Source organism: Felis catus, chromosome A1 (assembly GCF_018350175.1).
Source record: "Felis catus isolate Fca126 chromosome A1, F.catus_Fca126_mat1.0, whole genome shotgun sequence".
Taxonomy (NCBI): Eukaryota; Metazoa; Chordata; class Mammalia; order Carnivora; family Felidae; genus Felis; species Felis catus.
The window spans coordinates 238,128,259-238,154,343 of NC_058368.1; positions in this window are offsets into that span (position 1 = coordinate 238,128,259).

Here is a 26,085-nt window from a genome sequence, read left to right on the forward strand (position 1 = left end):
CAGGTCACGATCTCGCAGTCCGTGAGTTCGAGCCCCGCGTCAGGCTCTGGGCTGATGGCTCAGAGCCTGGAGCCTGTTTCCGATTCTGTGTCTCCCTCTCTCTCTGCCCCTCCCCCGTTCATGCTCTGTCTCTCTCTGTCCCAAAAATAAATTTTAAAAAAAAGTTGAAAAAAAAAACATTAATTACCGAAAACCCAACAACTTCCTGTTTTTCCTACAATATATCACATGGATTTTTTATAATATTCTGAAATACTGGTAGAGAGCTGAAGCTCAGCACAGAATTTGATATCTCAAATTTTAAATTGAAATTGCGCTCATTGATTTTTAACTGTTGCTAGAACAGTTTTCTTTAACTTACCAAAATCACATCAACAGATACAACAAATCACCTGTACGTTTTATGTAATGCAGTAAAAATGGATCTGAGGGCTCTAAGGGGTCAACGACTTAAACGTAACAAAGATTTTCATTTTCCCTGGAATGTGTTTAAAAAAATTTTTTTAATGTTTATTTATTTTTGAGAGAGAGGCAGAATATGAGCGGGGGAGGAGCAGAGAGAGAGGGAGACATGGAATCCGAACCAGGCTCCGGGCTTGGAGCCGTCAGCACGGAGCCCGACGTGGGGCTCAAACTTTCAAACTGAGAGATCATGACCTGAGCCGAAATCGGACGCTCAACCGACTGAGCCACCCAAGCGCCCCTCCCTGCAATGTGTTTAATTGGTTTGTCTTCCTTAACACCAGCAGAGGTCTCTTCCACCCATGTCCCTGTCTCTACATGGCACATTCTGTAACCCAATAGTTACCCCAGCACTGGTGATGAGCCTGGGGCTCCCGCACATGAGAAGACACCTCTGAGGGCTGGTGGGATGTCCCCCTGGAGTCACTCTGGGACATCAAGCTGGTGCCTTCCAGAGGGACCGCGGCCACCAGAGTTTGGGCTTGGTTGACGATCCCTCCTGCCGCAGCGGAAAGCCACGGTCAGGGACAAGAAATAAAAGGTGTGGCTATGCAGAGGGCTCACTCTTCACGCACCTTGGTGGCACAGAGTCTGCGTGGCACATACCTCGTTCCGGAACCTCGTCTGCTTCCCGGGGGTCCCTCGCAGCTGCTGTTGGCTCTAATCTGCAACATGCAACCAGGGCTCCTCTTCCTCGTTTCAGCGACGATCACCTTAAACGACTGTACGGTGAACTGCCACAAAACTTACATACTCAACGGAACAAGGCTTCACAGAGAAGTCCTCAGGCGGCGCCTTATTAAAATGAGGATTGACAGAACTTTGGCCGAGGATAAAGTCCGACTGTCCTGAACTGGAAACAAAATCCGTGCATATGATTCCATTTTCTCTAATGTACTTATCTGAACAAACGTTCTCTACGTTAGTGCTGAAATTCGAATGAAACACCTGTTTTAAAGGATCCGGTTCTCGGTATGTGCTGTTGCTCTTATGACACCACAGGGTCCTGAGGGAAATATTCACATTTTACTTCGCTTTTCTTCCCAACCTTGTTTAACATATGGTTGATGATAAATAAACATTTTTATGAATAAGCAAAATAATGAATGAATGAAGACATTGGTCTCTTTAAAACATCATATTTATTAATATTAGTAAGCTTAGACATTTTAAGATAAATCGAAATAAATAAGTTCCTTTTCCTCATTTAAACAGTCAATAAAATGAAATATTTTTAAGTCTGCCGTAACTACTAACCCCACAAAGAAAGCACAGGCCATGTGGCACTCGATAACAATTCAAAATGTGTGCTGCTGAATGTTTCGATACAGTGCTTTATCTCTTGGTATTATTTGTTCTTTTATCTCAGATTCAAGTTTTCTGATGGCACAAGTGAATGTTAAATCAGTGTTTGCTAAGTGAGTGGTGACACCTGCTCTATCATAAAAGAAAGAAATTGAAATAAACATTTAAAACCACCCGTAACCACAGGGAACTAATCTCATTTTTTCCTTTTCAGTCTTACCTGACGTATATAGTATTTTCAAGGGTGCTATTGCAGAATATATGCAACTCTGTACTGTTTCTTTCTTCTGAATGTAATTATTACATTTTGCTGCATGTCCCTAATAATCTTTAAAATGTCTACACATGCTCACAGAGTACAGTTCTGTAGTGTTTGAACCATGTGTCATTATTGGGTATTTAGGTTGTTTCTAGTCATTCACTCTTCAAAATAACATTCCAGCTAATATTTCTGTACATGTGGGGATTGTTATATCAGTCTTTTACAAAATTCATGTGATGTTAAATTCACCATGTTAACCATTTTAAAGCGTATAATTCTGTGGCTTTTAGTATATTCATGACACACTGCAACCATCACACCATCCAATTCCAGGGCATTTATTACCCCAAAGAGGAACCCCATGTCCATTAAGCAGTCGCCCTCATTTCCCTGTCCCCCAGACCCCCCCCAACCACTTAAGTGCTATTTTGCCTCTAAGGGGTCACCTTTTTAGGATGTTTCTATAAGTGGAGCCACACATTTATGTGCCTTTTCTGTCAGATACTTTCTCTTAGCATAATGTTTTCAAGGTTCATCCAAGTTGTAGCAAGTGTCAGTTCTTTATTCTTTTTATGGCTCAATAATATTCCATCGTGTGTATATATCATATGTCACATTTTGTTTATCCATTCATCTTATGATGGGTATTTGAGTTGTTTCCACCTTTTGCCTGTTGTGAATAATGCTTACACACACACACACACACACACACATACACACACCGAGTGCAATCGTTGGATCATACATCTATCCTATGTTTAACTTGATATGACAGTAATGCCATAAGGATTGAAACATATCATTATCAATTTGCCCAAATCCATAGCCTATACACGGCACCATGTGTTGATGGAACCGTCATATTGTCTTTGCTCCTTTGTCGATGATCAGTTGACTATATTTATGGGAGTCTGTTTGTGGGTCTCCCTCTGTTCTGTTGATATATTTGTCCTTTTTGTCACCAGTAACACACTGTCTTGATTACTGTAGCTTTACAGCAAGTCTTGAAGTCCAGTCCCTTCTCCTACTTTGTTCTTCTCTTTCAATATTGTGTTGGCTATTCTGGGTTTTTGCCTCTGCATATAAACTTTAGAATTGGGTCATCAATATGCACAAAATAATTTTCTGGCATTTTAATTTGTGTTACATTGAATCTGTAAATCAAGTTGAGCAAAACTGAGGACAATACTGACTTTCCCTATCCATGAACGTGGGATATCCCTCCATTTACTCAGTTCTTCGACTCCCTTCATAGGAGTTTTGTAGTTTTTCTTGCATATGTCTGGTACATATTTGTTAGGTTTATATCCAAGCATTTCATTTTGGGGAATGCTGATGTTATCCATATTACATCATATCCCTTGTTCATTGCAAGTGTATATGAAAGCAGTTGACTTCTGTAGATTAACCTCATGTCTGTAGCCTTGCTGTGATCCTTCATTAATTCCAGAAGTTTTGTGTTGTTGATTCTCTCCAGATTTTCTACACAAATGATCGTGTCATCTGCAAACAAAGATAGTTTTATTTTTTCCTTCCCAATCTGTATATCTTTTATATACCTTTGTTCTTCTTTTTCAAGATTATTTTCATTATTCAGTGTTCCTTGCAATTAGATGTGCATTTTAGGATCAGGATTTTTACTTATGAAAAAAAAAAAAGGCCACTGTCATTTTGATAGGGATTGACTTGATTGTATTTGAGAATGTTGTCATCCATTTATTTAGTTCTTTTAAAAAATGTCAACAATGTTTTGTGATTTTTGGTATACAAGTCTTAGCTAAATGTTTTCCTAAGTATCTCATTCCTTATTGATGCCATTGCAAATAGAACTCAGTTTATAATTTCATTTCTGGATTGTCTACTGTTTACCAATAGAAATGCAACTGATTTGTGTAAGTTGATCTCATATCCTGCAACTTGGCTGACTCGTTTATTAGTTCCAATGGCTTTTCTGTGGACTTTCAGAGTTTCTACAAGACTATGTGCCCTATAACTAGATATAGTTTGCTTCTTCCTTCCAGTGTGGGTGCCTGTGTCTTTTTCTTGCCCAGAACTTCCAGAACTTCCAGTACAATGTCACAGAGAAGCAGTGGGAACAGACACCCTTGTCTTGTTTTTGACCTTCGAATTAAGATTTCAGGCTTCACCACTGAGTATGAGGTTAGCTGTGGGTTTTCAAAGATACTCTATCTAGTTGAGAAAGCTTCCCTCTAGTTCCAGTTTATCAGGTGTTTTTTTTTTTTTTCATGAAGAGGTTGGATTTTGTCAAATGCTTTTTCTGCATCAATTGAAATTGTTTTCCCCTTCATTTTATTAATATGATGCATTACATGGTTTGATTTTTGTATATTGAAACACCTTTGTACTCATGGGATAAATCCCATTTAGTCATGGTGTTTAATCCTCTTAATATGCTGCTGGATTTGAGTTGCTGGTATTTTGTTGAGGATTTTTTTGCATCTATATTCGTACAGAATACAAACCTGTAGTTTTCTTTTCATCTGATGTCTTTGTCTGACTTTGGTATCACAGTAATAGTCCGTGTATAGAAGGAGCTAGGTACTGTTCTCTTAGGTCATACTTTGAAAATATTTGAAATTGAACAGTGTTAATTTCTTCTTTAAATGTTTGATGGAATTCAACAGCGATGCCTTCTGGTCTAGAGATTTTATTCACTGGGAGGTTTTCTGTTATCGATTCAATCTCTTCATTTGTTGTGAATATATTAAGGTTTACTCTTTCTGGGTGCCTGGGCGTCTCAGTTGGTTAAACTTCCGACTTAGGCTCAGGTCATGATCTCACGGCTCGCATTTGAGCCCCATGTCGGGCTCTGTGCTGACAGCTCAGATCCTGGAGCCTGCTTCAGAATCTGTCTCCCTCTCTCTCGGCCCCTCCCCTGCTCACGCTCTGTCTCTCTCTGTCTCTCAAAAATAAATAAACATTAAAAAAAATTTTTTAATGTTTACTCTTTCTTCCTAAGTCACTTTTGGTATTCTGTGTGTTTCTGGAAATCTGTCCATTTTATTTAGGTTATCTACTTTGTCAGCATAACATTGCTCGTAGTATCGTCTTGTAATTATTCTTGTAAAGTCAGTAATTTCCTTATTTCCATGCCTGATTTTAGTAAGTGTAGTTGTCCCTATTTTTTTTCTGGGTTAGTCTAACCAAAAGTTTGCCAATGTGTTTATCTTTTTAAAGGAAAACTCTTGCTTTCATTGATTCTCTCTGCTGCTTTCTACTCAGCGGCACATTTATCTCTGAGTCAATCTTTATTATTTCCTCCTTTCACTTGCTTCAGGTTTGATTTGTTCTTTTTCTAATTCCTTTAGGTGGAAGGTGAGGCTGTTTATCTGGGATCTTCTCTCCCCAGGGGATTCATGGCCGGGAGGTTCCTCCTGCACACTGCTCCCCCCACATCCCAAAGTCTTGCCACATTATCTTCACTTTTTTCATCGCAAAATACTTTCTAAATTCCCTCGGGACTTCTTTATTGACTCATTGGTTGTTTAAGAATGCTTAAGAATTGGCTGCTTGATTTCCACGTATTTCTGAGTCTTCCAGAGTTCCTTCAGTTATTGATTTTTCATTTTATTTCATTGTAGTTGGAGAAGATACTTTGTAGCATTTCAGTCTTTTTAAATGGATTAAGACTTGTTTTATGGTTTCGCATGTGGTCCTGCTACGCCCCTCGTAGTGATGAAATTGTCAATCCACCAGAACAGTGTAGCTTTCCAAATCATTACGCATGTAGACCACAGCTACAAATAAATAAAGGAACAGTTGAAAAAATTAAAAGGCATAAGTACTCAAACGCACAATTTTCACACAACACTCTCAGTGAGACCAGGAAAAGCACACACTGAAGTATCTGAATACAGAAAGTCAGAACAATGTGAGAAACCACCTGATCTAACTGGCACGGGAGAGGGATCCACCTGACAGCTGTAGAACGTGTATTTCTTATAAGCACACGCGCTGGGTGCGCCACGACTCTTCACGGTCCGGGTCTTAAGTTAGGCCATAACAAACCTCAAAGGACCGAAATCCTCTGAAGAATGTTGCCTTGTCACAACATGGGGGGCTCAGAAAATGACAACGACGAGCCGACTAGAACTTTCGCGTATGTTTGGAAATTAAGAAGTGGAGTCCTCAGTAGCCATGGGTCGGAAGAGAAATCAGGACAGAAATGCATCAATCATTCGCGGTATTTTGAACGGAGAGTCACAAACATCCTACACATTCAAATGCACAGATAACGCTTAATTTATGCACAAGGAGATATTTAAAGCCTTGAACTCACAGATTAGGGAAGAAGGAGAAGTGCAAGATGGTGTGCCTCTCGCTTCATTCAAACAATGCTTTTGCACTTCAGTAAAGTCTCCAGCTGTCTTTGTCCAGACCCTACACGTTTCTTGTTCGGATTTTCTCTGAGGCGTCTCCTGGTTCCAGCAGCCAGGACGGCGATCAGCGTGCGGGTGAGGGGGTGCTGGCCCGGGCACAAAACTTTCAGGGCCATCAGTAAGAGTCAGTAATCTAGCAGACAATACTGAGGTGCAATCATTTAGGCAATAAGCACAAATGCAAAGAATCGATGATGAAGGAAACACCAACGCTTGAGAGACCTGATCAATATCACTGGCCTTTCAGCCTCACCGCGGCACCGCACAGCCCTGCTGGGCTTTTATGAATTGAATTTTTGTTCTATCTGTTTGGCTTATCCGGTCAGGCTGTATTTTCAGGGAATGTGTTGGGAAGAATGCGCTTTTGAGATTATGAGAACGAGAATGGGAATTAGGGTTTTGCCTGTTGGCAAGGCTGAGGAAGCTTATCTTATGCTCTGAGGGAACTCTGGCTCGGGCCTGACATCACAAAGCCCCTGCGAGCACAGACAGCTGGATGGAGAGCCCTTGGTCTGGAGCCCGCTGCCCAGCACCGCCGGTCCCGCCCCAGTACCAGCAGACCAGGCCTCACTCCGGCCGTAGCGCAGGATGTCAGGCCGGTGGGACCTCACCCGACAGGTGGGACCCAGAGCCTGCAGGCTGACTGCAAGGGACCTTGAGGAATGCGGGGTTTGGCATTCTCGCTCAGCGATAACGACGTTAGCGTGGACTCCTAGCCTCTGGACAGAAACAGCTTCTCGGGAGCGTCCCCAGCCCAGCCAGAGGACAGCGTCTCCCATAACTGAGCAAAGTGGCAGCTGAGACTTGCCCAAAAGAAGCCATGCCCCACCTGGTTAGTCAGAGACAAAACAGTGTCCCAGTGGACACGGATGCTGGTGACTTTAGGGGCCCCAGCTTCTCTGTGGGGGCGTCCTCCCTGTGACCTAGGCAGGTGGCCTCTGTCCCTCCATGCCGCTGCCTCTAGTGGAAGCAAATCGGTGCTACAGGCAGGCTCTCCGTGACCACGGGACTCTTGTCACTACCGCACTTCTGTCCCCCACAGGGACTGGCTCCAGACGCCCTGGGAGAATCAGCATTCCTGCTTCCGGAAGCTCATGGAGCCTACTGTCTCTTCCACTGCCTCTCTGCACGCTTATGTGACTCCTAGGGGCAGGCTCCGGCCGCGGGGGACATTTGCTCAAAGCAAAGCTCTGAGCATCGCAGAGTTAACACCCATCGTCCCCCGTCTGTCATTCAGTGAAAACACCGTGACCCCCCCCCACCCCCAACAGGCAGCCTGAGACGTCATCAAATCAAAGTCCCAAGCTAGGGGTGGGGGAGACTCTCCCTTGATCTTAGTCTCCTGGCGAACCGTGGTCTAACCGTCAATGCAACAGCCACAGGGAAGGGGGTCCTGTGCTCGGTTGAGGTAAACAGCCTAAGCGCCTTCGCTTCTGCGCGTGGCCTGCAGAAAGCCGACGTCAGCACGTGGATGCACCATTCGTCTGAAGACCGTCCTGAGCCATGAGCGCCGAAGAGAAATCGGTTATCCCGGAAAGGCATTCACTTGAGCAAGACGGCTCGAGAAGGTGACGCGGACCCGCAGCCCCAGGCCCACACGCTGGCCGGACGGCGCCCGTTCACGCTCTGCTCGAAGCTCCGTCCTGCTCTGCGCACCGTCTGGGCACCTGCCATGCAGCCTGGGTACACGGGGCCCCACACCCCCTCCCTGGGGGCTCGGCGCTCTTGACGGTGAGGCTGCAGCGCCTCACGGAGGAACGTGGCCACCGTGGTGCCTCAGGGCTTCCAGAACCCTCCGCCCACCTGACCCACAGTCTCTTTCTCTCCTTCCTTCAGAGGCTGCTGCTGGGATGCAGGTGGACGCAGAGTAAGACGTGGCACCTGCCATCAGCCAAGCGGGGGCACGGACAAGGGGCGGGCGGCCTCTTCCCGGAGGTCGGGGAGGCAGAGCTGGAGGAAGGGATAGGTGGTCGCAGACTGAGCTTCGGGACACATCCACGTGGCGGGGGCTCCGGCAAAGCTACGGTCCCGGCGTGTCTGCGAAAGCGCTGCCCTCAGAGCCCGTGAGAAGATGCGAGGCTTACGTCCCGGGCGAGGGGACCTGGCGTCACAAGACCCTGGCAGCCAGCCGAGCCGAGGCGGCACCCCCACTTTGCAGATGAGAAGCTGGAAATCACAAAACAAGGGAGCCCCGCCCCCGGGAACCCGCCAGCCCCCAGCCCCACCTTCACGCGGGGGCGCTCCCCCGTCGAGTCTGTGTGCACACACGGTCGCCACAGTGACAAGACAGTGCCAGGAGCTGCACGGTGTGGGACCTAGACCACAGTCACAGCTCCTCAGTGCAGGAAGATACCCAGGAAGATACCCAGGAAGACACGAAACCGGTCCCACCTGCAAATAGACGCCGCGTTTCTCGGGTTGGTCACAGGGACAGCGGTGGATGTCACCTGGGGAGCCCAGCAGGCTCTACGAATAACCCAGGACTCTACCCACTTTCCTGGCTGTGTTTCGGCTGCATGGCTTGTTTTAGGACGTTTCCGAGTCCTTTCAGACACTGAATTTTCACCCCTCTGTGTTAGCAAAGGGAGGAGGCATTGACCGATTGGCAAATGGGTATCCTTTCTTTCCTCTCTTTCGGGTTCCTAAAGGTGTGCAACAGAAGCCGAAGTTTACTGCAAGAATACATACTTCCAGACCCCACGCTGTCGGCAGCCCGATCCGCAGACACTGCGGCCACGTCCAGGGCGGGAGGGAAAAGAGGCCCTCGGATTAGCTCACATCCGAAACGGCTGGGAAAGGAGAAGTTATCACGGCAAGTATGTTGTTTATACGAGGACTCTTCCTGAAGCCTTAATCCTCTGCGTTTCCCTGTATTCCTGATACCCTGACAACCCTCCCCCGCGTGTTCATTCAGTCCTCACCGTGAAGCTTTGTAAGAAGACGCTCTCCTCCCGTGCTCGCACTTGATGCGCTCTGGGAAGGGCACACTAACGGCCTGACACACGCAAATCTGTCGTACTTTGACAACACAAGATTTCACTTCTCTCAAATCACAGGGCAGAGACGCTGGGGGGGCAGGTGGGGTGCTGCCCTCGGGCACCCGGCGTCACGTGGCCTGGCCAGCTGCAGCACGTGGCCTGAGTTGGCCAAGCAGGGGAGAGGATGGGTTCTTCCGTGGGCTGCAGGTGGCATCTCTCGGACAGGGGGGTGCACGGGGACCAGGAGCTGGCGGCCGGCCGTGCGCCCTGGAGAAAGAGACACACCGTGGGCATCTGTGTCCTCCGGCACCACGTCCCGTGCTAACGCTCAAAGGGGCGGGGCCGTGCCTCCCTCTGTGGAACCCAGTCCACGCTGGACCAGCCCGAGTGTCCATCCACGTGGCGAAAACTGAGGAACGCCCAGCCCGGTCACCCCAGCCTCCCCTCCTGTCCAATGAGAAGCTGGGGGAGCCAGAGCCCGAAGGGGGGGGGCACACACAGTGATCTCTCCCATGGCCACTTCGAGGGTTTTCTGGTCACAAGGCCCACGGTGCCGCCCCTGCCCTTTACCATGCGCGTTACGGTTCTCCCCGGGAGACTCCCTAGGAATTAGGTCTACAAAGCAGATCTCCGAGGGCGCGTTCTGAACGTGTGCACCTACAGCCGTGGCTTCCTGCTGCCCTGGGGGCGGGAGCTTCCAGAAGAGCACCAAGGAGGCAAGGAAAGCTCACGGGTGCCCCGGGTCCCATGCTGGAGACAATGGTTGAGTTCTGCTCCTCTGACCAAATCAGCACCGACTGTAAGCTGTCGGAAAGCAGGCTCCGCGTCCCACGCACGCGCGTCCCGGGCAGGGCTCCCTGAGCAGGTTAACATTTAATGGGGGAGGATGGCATCTACTCCCAGGGCGATTCTCCACGAGTACATTAAGCCGCTCTGCTCCACTGCTGCTTCCTGGACATGTCAGGTCTCATCCATCCAGTCCAACATTCTTCCGTGTTTCCGGGGCCGTGAAATTGTTCAACAGCCAGCCTTTCATTGTTCCCTCTCGCACAACTCGTTCCATTATTACACCCGATGATGCAACAGCCAGACCCTGAGAGGGTTAAATTCTTGACACAGCCGAGGGCATTTGATGTGGGGCTCTGGGTTCTTTTCCATTTTATCATTTACGGCCACGAAAACATACAGACGTAATTCTAAGAAGGAAGACGCAATAAAACAAGCTACAAGGAGGGAACTAACTGCATTTTTTGACCTTCATGTGGCTCTCACACAATTTTAGATTAAATTTTCCTTAAAAATTCTGAAGGACTTAAAAGTTCATGAAGAGGGTGTTTCCGGAGGACAGCCAACCCCAAAACTTGAAGAAAGGGAATCTCAAGACGGCGTGAAGCAACTCGGAGACGACAGGACTGCTGGCTGCCAGCCAACCCGGGCAGAGCACAGGAGAACTCACGTTCTCCTCTGGGGAGATTCGTTTGTCCCTGGGGAAGCTTCCTGAGATGCCTTGTGGTATCCGATAGGACGGAACAAGGTTTTCTCCGCTGTCTTTCCAGAATTCCCTGGAGATATTGTGAAGTTAATTACAAACCTAATTTTGAAAATTACACGATCTGGGTGTTGCGCGCCCCCTTAGCCGGATGCTGACGTGGGCTGCGTTCCTGGGCTGCCACGGACAGGTGTTCAAGTCACAACTGAATCGCCTCTCCCTCCCCTCCTTGTTGTAAAATCACACGGCTCCTGCCAAGCCACTTTTAAATATACCCTTTCTCTCAGCTCATCCCAAATGAAGCACGCTTAATGAATTGGTTTACAGGGAGAGCGGGTGAGTCACCAGCACCTGGGCACAGAGGATGCTACATCAGATAATCACCCCTGGGTGCTTTCAGGTGCCAGGGCAAACGGCGAGGGACGAGTCCCCACTCAGAAGTAACACAGAAGCAGAGCGTCGTCATCACCCACGCACAACGGGCAGTGCCTAACCTCGGGGAGCCTGACTCGACATCGGATGGCGTGCATCCACGAGGGGGCCATTTTTCTCAGCCAGGGAGGCGAAACCAAGATGGTCCGCTTACGCCTATACGCACAAAACCAGTCCAAGGCTCTTCCGAACGATGAGCACCTGGCCTTGTTTGAAGCCAGCAGCCTGTCTGGACTGAGCCACTGGCTAGCTCCTTCATAAGCGGCTTGCATGAAACGCGGAAGCGGCACGATTATTTAGCGCAAACACAGAGCCACCGACCCACGGGACGAAACATGATTTTGAGAAGGAAAAGATTCAAGACAGCTCTCCGGTATCAGACACAGACCGTACGGTCGACCCTGAACAGCACGGCTGTTTGACCTGCCCGGGGCCCACTCACACGCGGCTTGTTTTCCATAAACGCGGGACAGGTCTCTACATGTGTTTTCTCTTCCTTATGATTTTCTGAGTAACATTTTTTTCTCTACCTTACCTTGCCGTCAGAACACAATGCAGAATGTATAGCACACAAAATACGTTAATTGACTGTTTCTGTTATCTGTAAGGCTCCTGGTCAACCGTAAGCCATTAGTATTAAGTTTGGGAGGATTCGGAAGTTATGCGTGAACTTTTGACTGCACGGGGCTCAGTGCCCCTGACGCCTGCTTTGTTCAGGGGTCCGATATAATTGTATTCTCCATATCCTGTAACTTGAATGCGGCAAGAGGGGGTGATTTTGCTGTAATTGTTTTAAGGGTACTAAACTCAGCACCCTACCTGAAGTTCCTAACCTGTGCAGGAATATGGCTACCATAAGGGCAAGAGAAATGGAGGGGAGGGACGAGAAAACAGTACAACAAAGATACCTGCTTTCTGGGGCGGTTTATCTTCTCCGACAAGAACTGTTTCCTCTCTCTCTGCTCAGAGAGCTTAGAGGAAAATGACGTCCAACCTCCTGGCGGGCACTCCTGGTCCGTGTCTGTCCGTCAGCCCTCCTTCCCAGATGACCCTCCGGCATCCTGACACTTCCCCTTGGGGCCAGTGCTGTGCTCGGCCATCTTGAATCTCTTAACAAACTTTGAACAAGGGGTCCCAAGCTTTCATGTTTTACTGGGGGCCACGGATTCCAGAGCGGGTCTCGCGTCGGGCCGGCTGTGTCTCCGCCGGATCCGGGAAACAGCCACGTGTTTGTCCATCCACAGCGTCACCACAGAGGGCCTGCTCCGTGCTGGCGCAACTCCAAGATGGCACCCTGCCCATGTACCCACGCGCCCGGTCCAGTGCAATTGGCAGAGAGGCCCAGTGCCATGACCCCAAGGACCCCCCTTGCCCTCTGGAGGATCCGGAATTACCTGATGGTCAGCCGGTATGATTAAAATCATACTCACGCATAGCTTTTCGAGGTGAATATGAGGACTTCATGAGCAACAAAATAGAGAACTCTTCCAAACGTTGTTCCGCCGAGTTTGTTAACTTGTGGGTAGCGTGGACAGCACAGTCGCGTTACGTCGTGGCTTCAGATTTCCTCTGATGGCCAAATCTCATGATTCACCTACGTACTTCATCAAATGGACAATTGCCAGACTGCCTTTGTTTTGATTTTTATCGGAAACAAATCACAATTTTCTTTATTCAAGGAACCAGGGTCATCTGGCTCGTGGAACAGAAACACAAAGGCTAAAACGAGCTTGACCTTTGATTTGCCCGAAGGACTTTACATCGAGGGTGGTGACCAAGTGTTCTCCCTCTGCTTTTTGGCAAGATCAGGAGGAAACTGTCTCAACTCCAAATATGAGGGGGAGTTTCCTGCCAATGGAGGCTGTTGAGCATTACAAAGACGCACCCGCGGGACGGTGTGGAATTTCCCCCTCGAAGATCTGCCACGGTCCAGACGGACTCGATGGTTCCCAAGCCATTTATGCCAGATGTGCTTCGTGTGGGGTTAGAATCACCGGGCTCATAGATGAGGGCTCACGGCACCACATCCAGCGGCCAGACACCGGTGAGAGGACCCTCACGGGGGAGGAAACACTGTTCTAGAACCTTCACTCACACCCAGGGAGCCACGGGCCCAGCGCCGCCGCGGCCATTAGGGTCTCATCCGGTTGGGTTTTCAGCCGTTCACTCAGCATCCTCTGGCCCGTGGGACAGCAGCCCATCGAGTCCCTTCACTGCTCTCGTCTCCTCCAGACCAGCCCTGTCCGACGGAGTGCAAGCCACATGTGTGTTATTAAATTTTCCACAGTCACATCACAAAAAATAAAAGGAAACAGGTGAAAGTGACTTTAATAACGTATTTTATTTAACCCAGTATATCCAAGATACTATCATTTCAACACGGAATCAACGCGAACCTATTATTTTTTTTTTAATTTTTTTTTCAACGTTTATTTATTTTTGGGACAGAGAGAGACAGAGCAGGAACGGGGGAGGGGCAGAGAGAGAGGGAGACACAGAATCGGAAACAGGCTCCAGGCTCCGAGCCATCAGCCCAGAGCCTGACGCGGGGCTCGAACTCACGGACCGCGAGATCGTGACCTGGCTGAAGTCGGACGCTCAACCGACTGCGCCACCCAGGTGCCCCAACGCGAACCTATTATTACTGAGGCACGTTACATTCTGTTTGCGCACCGTCTCTGATAACCCAGAGCTCATCGGGAGCACACGTTTCAGTGCCGAGCAGAGACGCTTGACGTGCTCAACAGCCACACACGGCCGGTGGCTGCCACAGTGGACAGCTGACTGCAGACAAAGTTGAGGTGCTCTTGTGTGACCTCACGTCAACTATAAGATTGGTATTTACATGATCTGAAAGAATATCCCAATTAATAGATGTGTTTCCTTCTGGTATTTTTCCCCTTTGACTTTATTGAATTTTTGAAGGTGAAAGGTGTGCACTGGAGCAGGTGGGGGGAGGGCTGACAGCTTCTCTGACTTGGAGACAGCCTGGTGCAGCGAGAAGAAAGTCACCTCAGTTCCTGGAAGCAGGGCCTGGGGCGAGGATCTTGCACAGAGACATCTAGGGGTGGGGGATGCTGCAGGGAAGGGACAGTGAGGAAAGCGGGGTGGGGCAGGGGTGAATCTGAGCAGAGAGGGGTCCGGCTGCAGACCAGAGCCGCCCCCATCCTGCTGGAGCCTCCGGCCCAGGAGGGTAGACACCCTAGAGCGTTCGATTCAGTGTGTCCAGGTGGGACCTGAGAATCTGCATCTCCGGCTGGTGTCCAGCTGGCGTAGTGACACAGGTGCCCCAGGCTGGGTTTGCTTTGGGAACCGGCTTTCCTCCGGAGCATGAACAGTGCCCTGGAACAGAGCACTGGGGTCCAGAGGTCAGGGGTCAGGTCAGGGGTCAGGTGTGTGCACCTGTGCCCACCGGTCGTCGGCCGTGTGCGCGGCGGTGCGTGACCCCTGTTGGCTCAGAGGCATCCGTACTTTCTGCTGAAGGAGACGGCCGCACGGTGGGCAGGTCGCTTCCTGCCCTCGGGACCGGGCACGTTAGGAGGACACGACACCGAGCCAGCCTCTAACGCCCAGCGGCTCCTGTGGAGGCAGCCCAGGGGCTGGTCTGATGCAGCTCAGGCCGGTGGAGCCGACGGAATGCAGCTTCTTGGGCCGCGGGGCCCAGCGGACCCAGGCCTCTCCTCTGCTCCGGGGGTCCTCACGGCTGCTTGAGCTGCCTGCCCCCACGCAGGGAGACCAGAGCTGAGATAAAATGCCCTCCCGGCCAGTGGTTCAAAATTATCTGTTTCTAACAAGTGGAGACGGGCAAGTACAAGGAAGTGCACCCACCACCCAAACGAGCGTGGGACTCGGATGCCCACAGCCTCCCTGAACCCTCCGTGGTCTCAGCAGGGACTCTAGGGACACTGGGGTGCTGGGGAGAACGTTCAGGGCTCTGGTCCCCAAGCGGGGCGAAAGGAAACCGGGGCTTCCCGGGGGTTCGGCGTAGCTGAGTGGGGGAGGAACACAGAGACTGGTGCCCACGGCCACCCTGAGAGAGGCCGGGCTTCCCTACGGGGACCAGGCGGAGGGGTTCAGAGCAAGGATCTCAGAGACACCAGATGAGGAGGCCCAGGGAAGTCCCGGCTGACTGGGAGGAGATCTTCAGATCGAAACCCGCCCGGGTCAGCCAAGAGCCGCCTGGCCCGCCCTCCTGCTGCCAGTGCTACGCACACATTCTCATGTTCTGCCAGGGCGATTTTAAGAGAAAATTAATAATAGGGTTCCAAATTAGGTCACCTAAGACATAAGCGATAACGACCGGTAATCTTGTAAAATGAAGGTGTAGACAATGCCTCCTTTCTGACTCGCGGGAAACGTCTTTAAAGGAAACATCAGCGCACTTTATCTGGGCGGATTTCTCAGGCTGAACCGAAGCCTATTAAAGAGGGCAAGGACAACCAAAATACATGACGGGACAGAAAATGTTCGTTATTGCAATGACTTTAGGTGAAAATGAAGTAAACTAACCTGACCCTTGCAAACAAGAGATGTCGTGGACAAGATGGGGCACAGAGAGGAGCGGTGGGGAATGTGAGGGTCCCAGGGGCTATGACCCCAGTGACGTGGCCCCAGGGGACGTGGCCCCAGGGGATGTGGTATCAGCCCAGGTGGCAGCAGGCAGTGTTGCCTTAACTGTCGAGTGACTCCCTGAGCCGGCTGTCACCTTACCTGGGATCAGACCAGGCCTGTGGCTCTCAAATGCCCATAGAGCTTTTGCTTCACTACTAGGAATCATCCAAAAGATATAAAAATGCTGATTCAAAGGGGTACATGGACCCCAATGTTTATGGCAGCACCATCGACAGTAGCCAAAGTATGGAAAGAGCCCCAATGTCCATCGACGGATGAATGGACCAAGAAGATGTGCTTTATACACACAACGGAGGATTACTCGGCAATCAAAAGGAATGAAATCTTGCCATTTACAACGACGTGGACGAAGCTGGAGGGTATTATGCTGAGCGAAATTAGTCAGGCAGAGAAGGACAAATATACGATTTCACTCATATGTGGAATTTAAAAAACATACCAGATGAACACAGGGGATGGGAAGGAAAAATAAGGTAAAAAGAGAGGGGACAAACCATAAGAGGCTCGTAAATACAGAGAACAAACTGAGGGTTGCTGGACGGGCGGTGGGTGGGGGAGGGGCAGATGGGGGAGGGGCACCGAGGAGGGCACCCGTTGGGATGAGCACTGGGTGTTTTGCGTAAGTGATGGATCACTAGGTTCTACTCCTGAAGCCACGACTGACTACACTGTATGTAAACTAGTATGTAAACTAACTTGCATTTAAATTAAAAGAAATTAAAGCCGAGGAAAAATTAAATATGCACTTAAGTCATTTAAAAGTAACCGTAAGAGACTCGCAACTCACACCCCTGTTACCTCTTCTGTTTCTTCTCTCAACCACTTAACAACGTGAAAACCTTCCTTGACTTGTGGGCTTCACCGGACAGGCCCACGGCCCGACCTGGTCCGCAAGCCGTGGCCGTGGCCGTGGCCGTGCCATCCAGCTCCATGGCCACTAGCTCTGTGGGCCGCTGGGCACACGAAATGTATAAATGTCAAATGCACAAAAGAAGGGACGTGAAACACTTCGCCACATTTTTTATATTAGGTGCATGTTGAAGTGACAATAGTTTGGATGTTCCAGGTTAAATAAAATACACATTAAAATCAATTTCCTCTGCCTTTTTACTTTGTTCCACTGTGAGTACTAGAATATTTAAAACCCCCACGTGGCTCACATTCTGTTTCTAGGAGGCAGGGCTGACCTGGAATGCCTTCATATTGTACCAATTGTCCCACGTCCCCAGGAAAGAACTCTGCACTCTTAAGAACTCAGCTTACAAACAAAAGCATAAAACATGCCACTTGGAAAAACTGGAAAAAATAACCTCCGTCCCCATTCCCCAATTACACAAATTTACTTGTCAAGAACCAAGATATTTCCCAAGCGTACGAGGCAAAACTCCTTAAGATGAAGTAAGGTTCATTTGGAAAAGAAAGAAAGAAGAGAAGGTCTCCCCAGGCGGAAGCGTGTTTCCGTGGCTGGCTGAGCGCCGTCCTGGGTCTGCATTGATGGAAGAGAATACGAAGCCGTTCGTAGCCGCAGAGAAATGATTTTAATTCCGCTGCGTGTTTGAGCAAATTGCCAAAATGTAGCCGTGGTTTTCCTGTGTTACCAATTAGCAGCCTGGCAGGATGACGGAGTCAGGCTCCGGAAACGCCACGGACGGGGGCTCCGTGTCTCTGGGAGGGAGGAGCCTTTCGGGGAACTTGGTTGTAAAGCAAACTTCCCGGCTTCCATTCTCCAGGTGACCGTTGCCCTGTCGCCGCCCACGGGAAATCGCGCTGCCCTGACGGAGCCTACGTTTCGTGCAGACAGACAGCAAGTGACAGGCGTGTAGACGGACGGACCGGACGGGACTGTCCTAGATAGCGCTCGGTGCCACGAAGAACCGGGAAGAGACGCAGGGCAGCGCCGCCGGGTGGGCGTGGGGAGGAGGGACCGTCTGAGCCGAGCGGGGTGACAGGCCGGAGCGCAAAGACGAGGAGGCAGCGGTCCTGGGCGGACACAGGGACAGGGCGGGACGGAGGCAGGAAGGACAGAAGCCTGAGGCCATCCTTGATGGACCTCCCCACCCCCAGCCCGGTCTAACTCCATGCTCCCGAGTGACAGGTGGGCGACGGGGCCACCTGCTGGGTGCGCTGGCGGGACTGGAGGGGTTGACGCGTTGGCTCTGAGAAGCCGCCTGGCTGTGGCCGCGCACTGAGGGAAGGAGGGAGGACCAGGTGTGGGCACCCACAGAGCTGGCCGGTGACACGCCTGTGTGCCCCTGCCCATCTTCCGCCTCGGGCAGGCCCAGCGGAGGGTCGGGGGCTGACGGCCACCAGGCGGACGGAACGCGGCTCCCAGGATGGCCATGTTAAAGACCTTTGCCCGCCCGTTTGATGAGCCCCCGAGACGTGGCCGTTGTAGCAGGACGCCTAGCCTGTCATCGTCCAGCCTTGAGGAGGGACGCGTCTGGGGTGCCCGCAGGGGAGCAAGGCTGGAGAGGACTGTGGGAAAGAGGCCAGCGCGAGCCAGGAGGACCGCAGTGGGGTCCGGGGCGAGCATGTTGGGGGGGAGGTGGGCAAACAGGGGGCTGACTCGTGTTAAAATGGATGTTAGCAAGGGGGCGCCTGGGTGGCGCGGTCGGTTAAGCGTCCGACTTCAGCCAGGTCACGATCTCGCGGTCTGTGAGTTCGAGCCCCACGCCGGGCTCTGGGCTGATGGCTCGGAGCCTGGAGCCTGTTTCCGATTCTGTGTCTCCCTCTCTCTCTGCCCCTCCCCCGTTCATGCTCTGTCTCTCTCTGTCCCAAAAATAAATAATTGTTGAAAAAAAAAATTAAAAAAGAAAATGGATGTTAGCAAGGCGCGTGGGTGGCTCGGTCGGTTGAGCGTCCGCCTCTTGATCTTGGCTCGGGAGACGATCCCAGGGTCGTGGGGTGGAGCCCTGACACGGGCTCTGTGCTGAGTGTGGAGCCTGCTTGGGATTCTCTCTCTCTCTCTCTCTCTCTCTCTCTGCCCCTGCCTGGCTTGCACAAACTCTCTCTCTCACACATAATAAATAAACCAACCAACCAACCAACAAAGGACAGCGCCAGCTGCTGTGGAAAAGCACCTTGTACGGGTCCGGGGTGTTTGTGGCTTTTGTCCAAAAGAAGGTGTTTAACTTCCTGTGCTCAGGTGGTTAAATAAGGGAAATCAAGTCACAAACTTAACCAACAGGGAGGAATGTAACAAGAAGCCAGTGTCCTCAAGGGGCCCAGAGGCAAGCTTTGCCCCAAGGATCCCCGTGACCACGACCCTGTGCGCTCTGAGACCCGGGGGCGGGGGGGTCTTCACTGCGAGCTTTTGCTTCGTGCTCACCGGGAACCACTGACCCGTGAGCTGCCGGCGGCCCTGAACTCATCTTCTGCCAGGACCTCCCTCGAGGTCGCACCGTCCCCTCCTCACAACCTTCCAAATGCCGTCCACCAAGCTCCCCGCTCGTCACTCCCGGGGCGAGTCTCGTTCCCCCACACGTGGCGGTGCCACGACGCTCGCATGTGGCCACCTCACCTGCCTTCCCGCCTCTCCCATCTCCCGGCTGCCGCCACCGGCCAGCTCCTCTCGGGTGTGGACGTGGGGACAGCCGGCCGACCGGGGCGCCCCTCACAGCCAACCCCTTATCATCTCCATCGCCAACAGTTATCTTACAAACCGCCGTGGCCCCTGCCGCCACGATGGTCCCCGTCCACCAGAGAGAACCAAGACCGTTAGCTTGAAGGCCGCCGGCCACCTTTTTCCCTCTGCCCTGGTGCTGGCACAACACGTAGCTGTAGACGCAGACGCCTAGGGCCCGGCTCACTGTTCCCTGTGGCACCGGGGACGCTCCCACCATGTGCTACCAAGGCGGCTGGCTTCCCACGGCCGCCCTGCCGTCCCCACCACGTGTCGGCCACGTTGTGCCGGAGGCGCCCCTACCTGCCCGCCTTGCTCCCGGCTGTGAGCTGTGGCTCCGCGGGCACCCGTCTGTCGGGCACCGAGCTCGGGGTGACGGTGAGGAGACGGTGGGACCCGTGGGCTGCACAGGCCAGACCCTGCTGCTGAATCCAGGTTCACGACCGTTCACGCTCCGCAAAGAGGAGTTTCCTCCTGCGCCGTGAGGCGAACGTTGTGAACACGCCGGAGGGGGGTGAGGTGGCCGTGGTGTGGGCACGTGTGTGCGCGTGTGACACCCTCCACAGCGGCTGGCATGGCAGGGGCCCCCGGGACGGGCTCGTAGCCATACATCCGGGTAAACCTCTCCAGTGGGACACAGAGGGGCCTCCAGGGGCACTTCTGACACGTGCCGGGTGACCCGGGATGCCCAAAGTCCCAACCCTGTCCTTTGCAGGGCAAAGACCAAGTGAGGACACTGCAGGGTAAGCCTGAATTCTTAGCTGCCGACTTATGGGCCCCACCCACTGCAGTTATCCATGGTGCTGTGTCCTAAGACGTCCCTGAGGTCAGTGCATTAGTAGCTGTGGATCGCCAGTCCTGCGAGGCACAGGGGGGCTCTGAGAGCCTTCCTCCGGTCGGTACAGAACTCTGTTTCATGAGAGTCTCTGTTCAACGACACGTGGATTCACACACGTTGATCTCACAGGGCAGCACGGGTGACAGGCCTCAAGGAAGCTAACCCCAGGGGCCGTGTCGGTGTCCTCCCACGTTCGGGAACACCAGACAGACTTCTCCGCACTTCCGGGGACACGGTGAACAACATCACCGATGAGAAAGAACAGACGTGTGGAAAACGTGGTTCCGAGCCGACCGCGAGAAGGACACTTGCCTACTGCGGGACAGCCCGGACAAGACAGCAGAGCGTCGCCTTGCTGGGCACGTGGGCACATCGGTGTCCAGAGACTCAACGTTTTCACGCCACGCTCTGTGATGGGTGTTGATTTGGGGGTACGTATCAGTTTCAGTGAGCAGGTGAACAGTGAGGGTCTCCCGTCTGTGAGCGTGCCGGGCTGTAGGGAAGACGTGGGCCAGAGGCCGTGGCCCGGCCCAGTTGGATACAGAAAACATGAACAATTGTCGTACGTGAGTTACAGACACGCTGCTGTGTCAGTTCGGGGCCCAGGGGAGGCCAGGGGAACCACAAAACCAGGAGAGCGTCTACGGGAGAGACCGGAATTGTGTGGGTCTCACAGGTCAGATGGGCTGTACCTAAATAGTGATGAGAGAGAGACAGAGATGTGCAGGGAAGGCGTTCCGGGTCCACGAACGTGCTCGCCGTCCGGGACAAACGGACACACGGGTGAGGTTCGCTCCCAGCTGCAGCAGGAGGTTTGGCGCAACCCCAGAGCCGCAGGAGAACCGGCAGGGTTTCAATAATCTAACACGAAGGGGGGCCTAGGACAATGTATGGTGGGAAATCACTTCTGATTCGAGCTGCAACACCTCTTAACAGCTATGTCACCTCGATGAGAACGATTTCCAGGCGGGTTGTGATCACACTTTCCAAAGCAGACTGGTTGCCCCGCGTGTCCTAGGACGGCACCCCGGGGTTTCTCTCTGACCCCCTCGGCTGACCGACAGGGAGGGGACTTGCCGAAACCGCATCTGTCCCCACAGGCAGAGTCTGGCAGGCAGCGGCTCCCCTCCCGGGGCCCAGACCCCCCCACCGCACCGAGGACACAGCACCGTGAGACACGCTCCACCAGGACGACGCTCGCCGGACGGTGGGACAGCAAAGTCGCACGAGTACCAGAAACGCTGGACCGCGGTTTGATTCCTGGGGGCTCCGCCTGCAGGGTCCACGCCACTTCAGGCAGGACCGGGTCCGTGAGCGCAGCTGGCGAGGCCTCCGAGGTGGGTTCCCGCCAGCGCACGGGCACCACGTGGCCGCTGAGGCACGGGTGGCCGGCCCTGGGAGCTCGGAGGTGCGTTACCACAAAAGAGAGATCCTGGAGAAAACTTAATGAGCTAACGGTGATTTCAGACCCGCGATTCTTCCTTCAAGGGGGTCAGGAGAGGGCTCTGTGGGAAGGCGGCTTCCTCTGGGCCCATGGGGTCCAGGGCGAGGCTGTTGGGGTATCCGTCATCCACGGAGACGGGGCCACGCAAGGTGGCCTGAGATCTGCACGGACAGCTGTGCGGGAAACCACAGGGCCCGCTCCGTGGGGCCCCTCTCCCGCAGCCCGATCACCCCGTCACTCGGCCCTGCCCTCCAGACGCCACCAGGAGGCCGAGAGGCCGGCTGCCGTCCTCTTGTGACTCCGGCGTTCGCAAGGACCTCAGTCACGGCAGTAACAGCAACAGTGGTGAGCACCCCAACACGAACAGAGGGCAGGCCCCTTCGTGTTGATTTCAAAGTTCCCGGGAGAGGCCCCTCTGACCCTCTGCAGGACGCGGCCAAGATCAGGGTCTGGAGACACGGCCTCTCCAGCTGCACTTCCGTCCCAGGGAAGGTCGCCTTCCCGGCCTGGTGACAGCCACCCTCCGCCACCAGCCCCAGCACGCCCCTAGAGGCCCTGGCCGCCTCCCGGGGTACCGGGAAACGGTGCAAGCAAAGCGCATCCTCATTTTAGCATACACAAAAGCCATGCTACCTTGCTACAGAGAAATCTCTGGGGAGGAGGGGGCCCAGGCCTGGAGCTGACGGGGAGCTCCCCTCCGGGCCGGACGTGGGCATCATTAGTGTAGATGGAAATCCACGGGGGTGGATGAGAAAAAGCCAGGATCCCGGGGCCCCAAACTCAAAGAGCAGGTGGACGAGGGGACCTGGGGACAGACGAGCCGCCCCACCAGTGGGAAGATGTGGAGAAACGCATCGGGTCACCCGGGCCCGGAGTTGAGTGCGTGCCGTTTTAGCGAGTGTCGGGCAGAATCCAGGTAAGAGCCGGAAACGAGCGCCAGGGGCCGGCCCAGCAGGCGGCAGGAGGTGACATGCGTGCTGTTCGGGCAGCCAGGACTCGGCCCCGGTCGGCCGAGTGGCTTCCTTCTCCAGGTGCCCTTGTGACAGCCCTGCCCAGCCCCAAACTCCCCCTCCGCCTGCTCCCGGGCCCCCAGACTGGCCGGGTCTGCACTCCTGGGACCCGCGGGCCGGGCCCCATCCATCCTCCCTCTGCCAGGGTCCCCGCAGCCGTCTGTGAACTCCGGGCTGAGCAGACTTGTCGTCACACCCCCAGCCCGAGAAAGGACAGGAAAGGACAGGCCGGCCGGTTTCTGGAACTCGTCGGTCAGGCTGGGTGGCTCCGATGAGTGTGGATGGGAGGCCCGTAGACCGCGTGGCGCTGTCCCCAAATCCCCCAGGATTTAGGACTTGAGTTTTAGTGTGTGAACAGCCCTACGTATCACTTGAAAACGAACAAACACGTTCACTCAGTGAGTTTAGATTCTGTGGCTGAAGAGCCTTGAGAATCTCCTTTTGTGCCAAAACAGAGAAGCAGGAAGTACTCCTCTCCAGCAGCCGCCGCTCTGAAAGCGTGGCCAGCTTGTCCGGAGACGCTTTCGAAGGCACGTCAGACCAAACGACAAGGGCCATTGGCGTGACGGCCACCATCTCCCAGGCGGCCCCCAACCCTGCCAGCAGCGCCGGTTACGTGACGTTACGTCGCCAGAGATGCCACGGGGAACGGACACGGGAGCTGCCCCACGGGGCCCCGGGGTCCAGGGACAGAGGTCGGCTCCAGCCTGGGCCATGCCCTGTGTCACCCGGGGCGCCGGGACTCACGCCTTCAGGACGGGGGGCTCTGGGTGCTGCAGGGGCCGAGGTGACACGGCGGTGTGCGGGCAGGCGCCCCCGTCCCAGGTCGTGGGCTCCGTGGGGCCCGATCCACAGATGATGAAGCCGTAGGTCACGGTCAACAGCCAGCAGGTGGCAGGACTGAGTGAGCCCGAACCCGGGGATGCTGTGCCACACAGTCACTCTTGACTGTGGGGCATCCAGTCGGCCACGGCTCCGGAAGGACACCCGGCAGCACGTCATGTGACTAACGAGGCCGCGAGGGCGCTCAACTACCCTCTTCATCAGGGCCCCAGAAAGCAGCGTGGGGGCTCCGAGAAGCCCCTAGGGGAGGGGGCACCACAGTTGAGACTCCGGGGTCGTGAACCGGCTGAGGTGTCATGGAACCCTCGCAACGCGAGGGCGTCAGGACGCCCAGAAAGGAGGCTGGACCCAGAGCGATGCACCGGGCGTGGCGGGACTCGCGGCCAGGCGTGGCCTCTCAGAAGGCCTGCTGGTCTCCCCCCACCCCTTCTCTTCAGCTGGGAAAGCGGCGGGGGGAGCGGTGACTCCACAGAGGAAGGCACACAGGTGCAGACGACCCGGCGGGATTTTTCACCTGACGTCGGGACACCTTGCCAGGCCCGACCCCTCGCAGTTTGCCTCGTCTGAGAGGGAGTGCAGCGGGTGTTCGCCCAGCACAATGCTCTGTCCCTTAGGATAAACGCATCCTGAACTTGCTCAAGGGACACGCGCCAGTTAGAATGGTAACATTTTCCTGTGAGAGAATTACGCCTGCCCAGCCTGGTTCTTGCAAGGCCGCGGCAATAACCTTTCCGAAGGAAAGGTGAAGACTGTGTTAGTATCGTGTTAATATCACACGCCCCACGGTGATCCTGACGTTCGAAGTCAGAAGCTGAGCCCGAGAAATTACGCGATCCCTTTAAAACAATAACTCCCGATACCTACATTGAGCCACTAGAACCTCATAGTCTTCTGAGCATCTTATAGATCATAATATTCTGGGTTCGTTTTTATAGTAAGCGATTAATAATCGGAAAGTGACCTGTGATAGCGTAATTACATCTAACAGCGTGCTGAGGCCGTTAGATTAACAGACCTCTGATTTATCGTGGGAAATGCAGGTGGAGCTCTGGGGACAATCTAGCGTTCTAGAAGACCAGTTGTGTGTGTCGCAGGGACCCGGAAGAACCGACCCACGGTGGGCACAGACCCTGGAGAAAGGGCTCATGTGGCGGGAACTCTACCCCAAAACTCGACCGAGTGAAACGTTCCACGAAATAGGAACTTCCTTTTCGAAGCATGTTTTAAAGTGCTGTAGAACACAAGGTTTTCCCCAAGGACAGCCGAAGATCAACGAGGCCACCTAGGAAACATCAGGGTCCTGGTTAGAAAGAGGTCTGGGGCTCGCAGATTACGTGGTGATGATGCAGGTCAAATGTCATACCAAAAAGACAGCATCACAGGAGAAACTGCTCTTTTTTTAAGTTTATTTCTTTTTGAGAGACAGAGGTGGGGGAAGGGCAGAGAGAGGGAGAGAGAATCCCAAGCAGGATCCACGCTGTCGGCACAGAGCCCGACACGGGGCTCGAGCTCACAAACCATGAGATCGTGATCTGAGCCAAAGTCAAGAGTCGATGCTTAACCCACCGAGCCCCCCATGCGCCCCCCGCCCGATGTTTAAAAAGAAATCGTTGGGGCGCCTGGGTGGCTCAGTCAGTTAAGTGTCCGACTTCAGCTCAGGTCACGATCTCTCGGTCCGTGAGTTCGAGCCCCGCGTCGGGCTCTGGGCTGATGGCTCAGAGCCTGGAGCCTGCTTCCGATTCTGTGTCTCCCCCTCTCTCTGCCCCTCCCCCGTTCATGCTCTGTCTCCCTCTGTCTCAAAAATAAATAAACATTAAAAAAATAAAAAATAAAAAATAAAAAGAAATCCTGTGCCATCCCGAGGCGATGGGTGGGGGCCCAGGACCCTGCTCTTCCTTGTTTCTTGTTTGGACCTGCGCCGTACCCCGGAGCCGCCTGGACTCTGTCAGGGTGTCTGGCACCGGGTCCGCTGGCAAGGGGAGGGGTGCGGGGAGAGGGGAGGCAGGTGGGGGGCGTGGCGCTGGGAAGCGGAGAGCCGTGGGAACCGGCGATGACAGACGAGGGGCGGGAGCCCAGCCCTGTGATGAGGGCCCCGCCTGGGGCGGCCCCAGGTGGTGGTGCAGGGCGTGCACGGACGGCCCCGGTGCGCGCCCCTGGAGAAGCCCCAGCAGCAGCGCCGGTGGGGGGGCCGTTTGCTGAGCGCGAACAAAAGGCCGAGGGCCTGCCAGCCTTTCCAGCAGAGCCGCCCCGCCTCGCCCTCCGGGGCCAGGGAGGGGCCCTTCCCCGACTTGAAAGGGAAGCGTGATGATCGGGCGCCCACACGAGCCCTGTGGTGGGTTTGCCCGACGGGGGCGCACGCCTGGGGCTG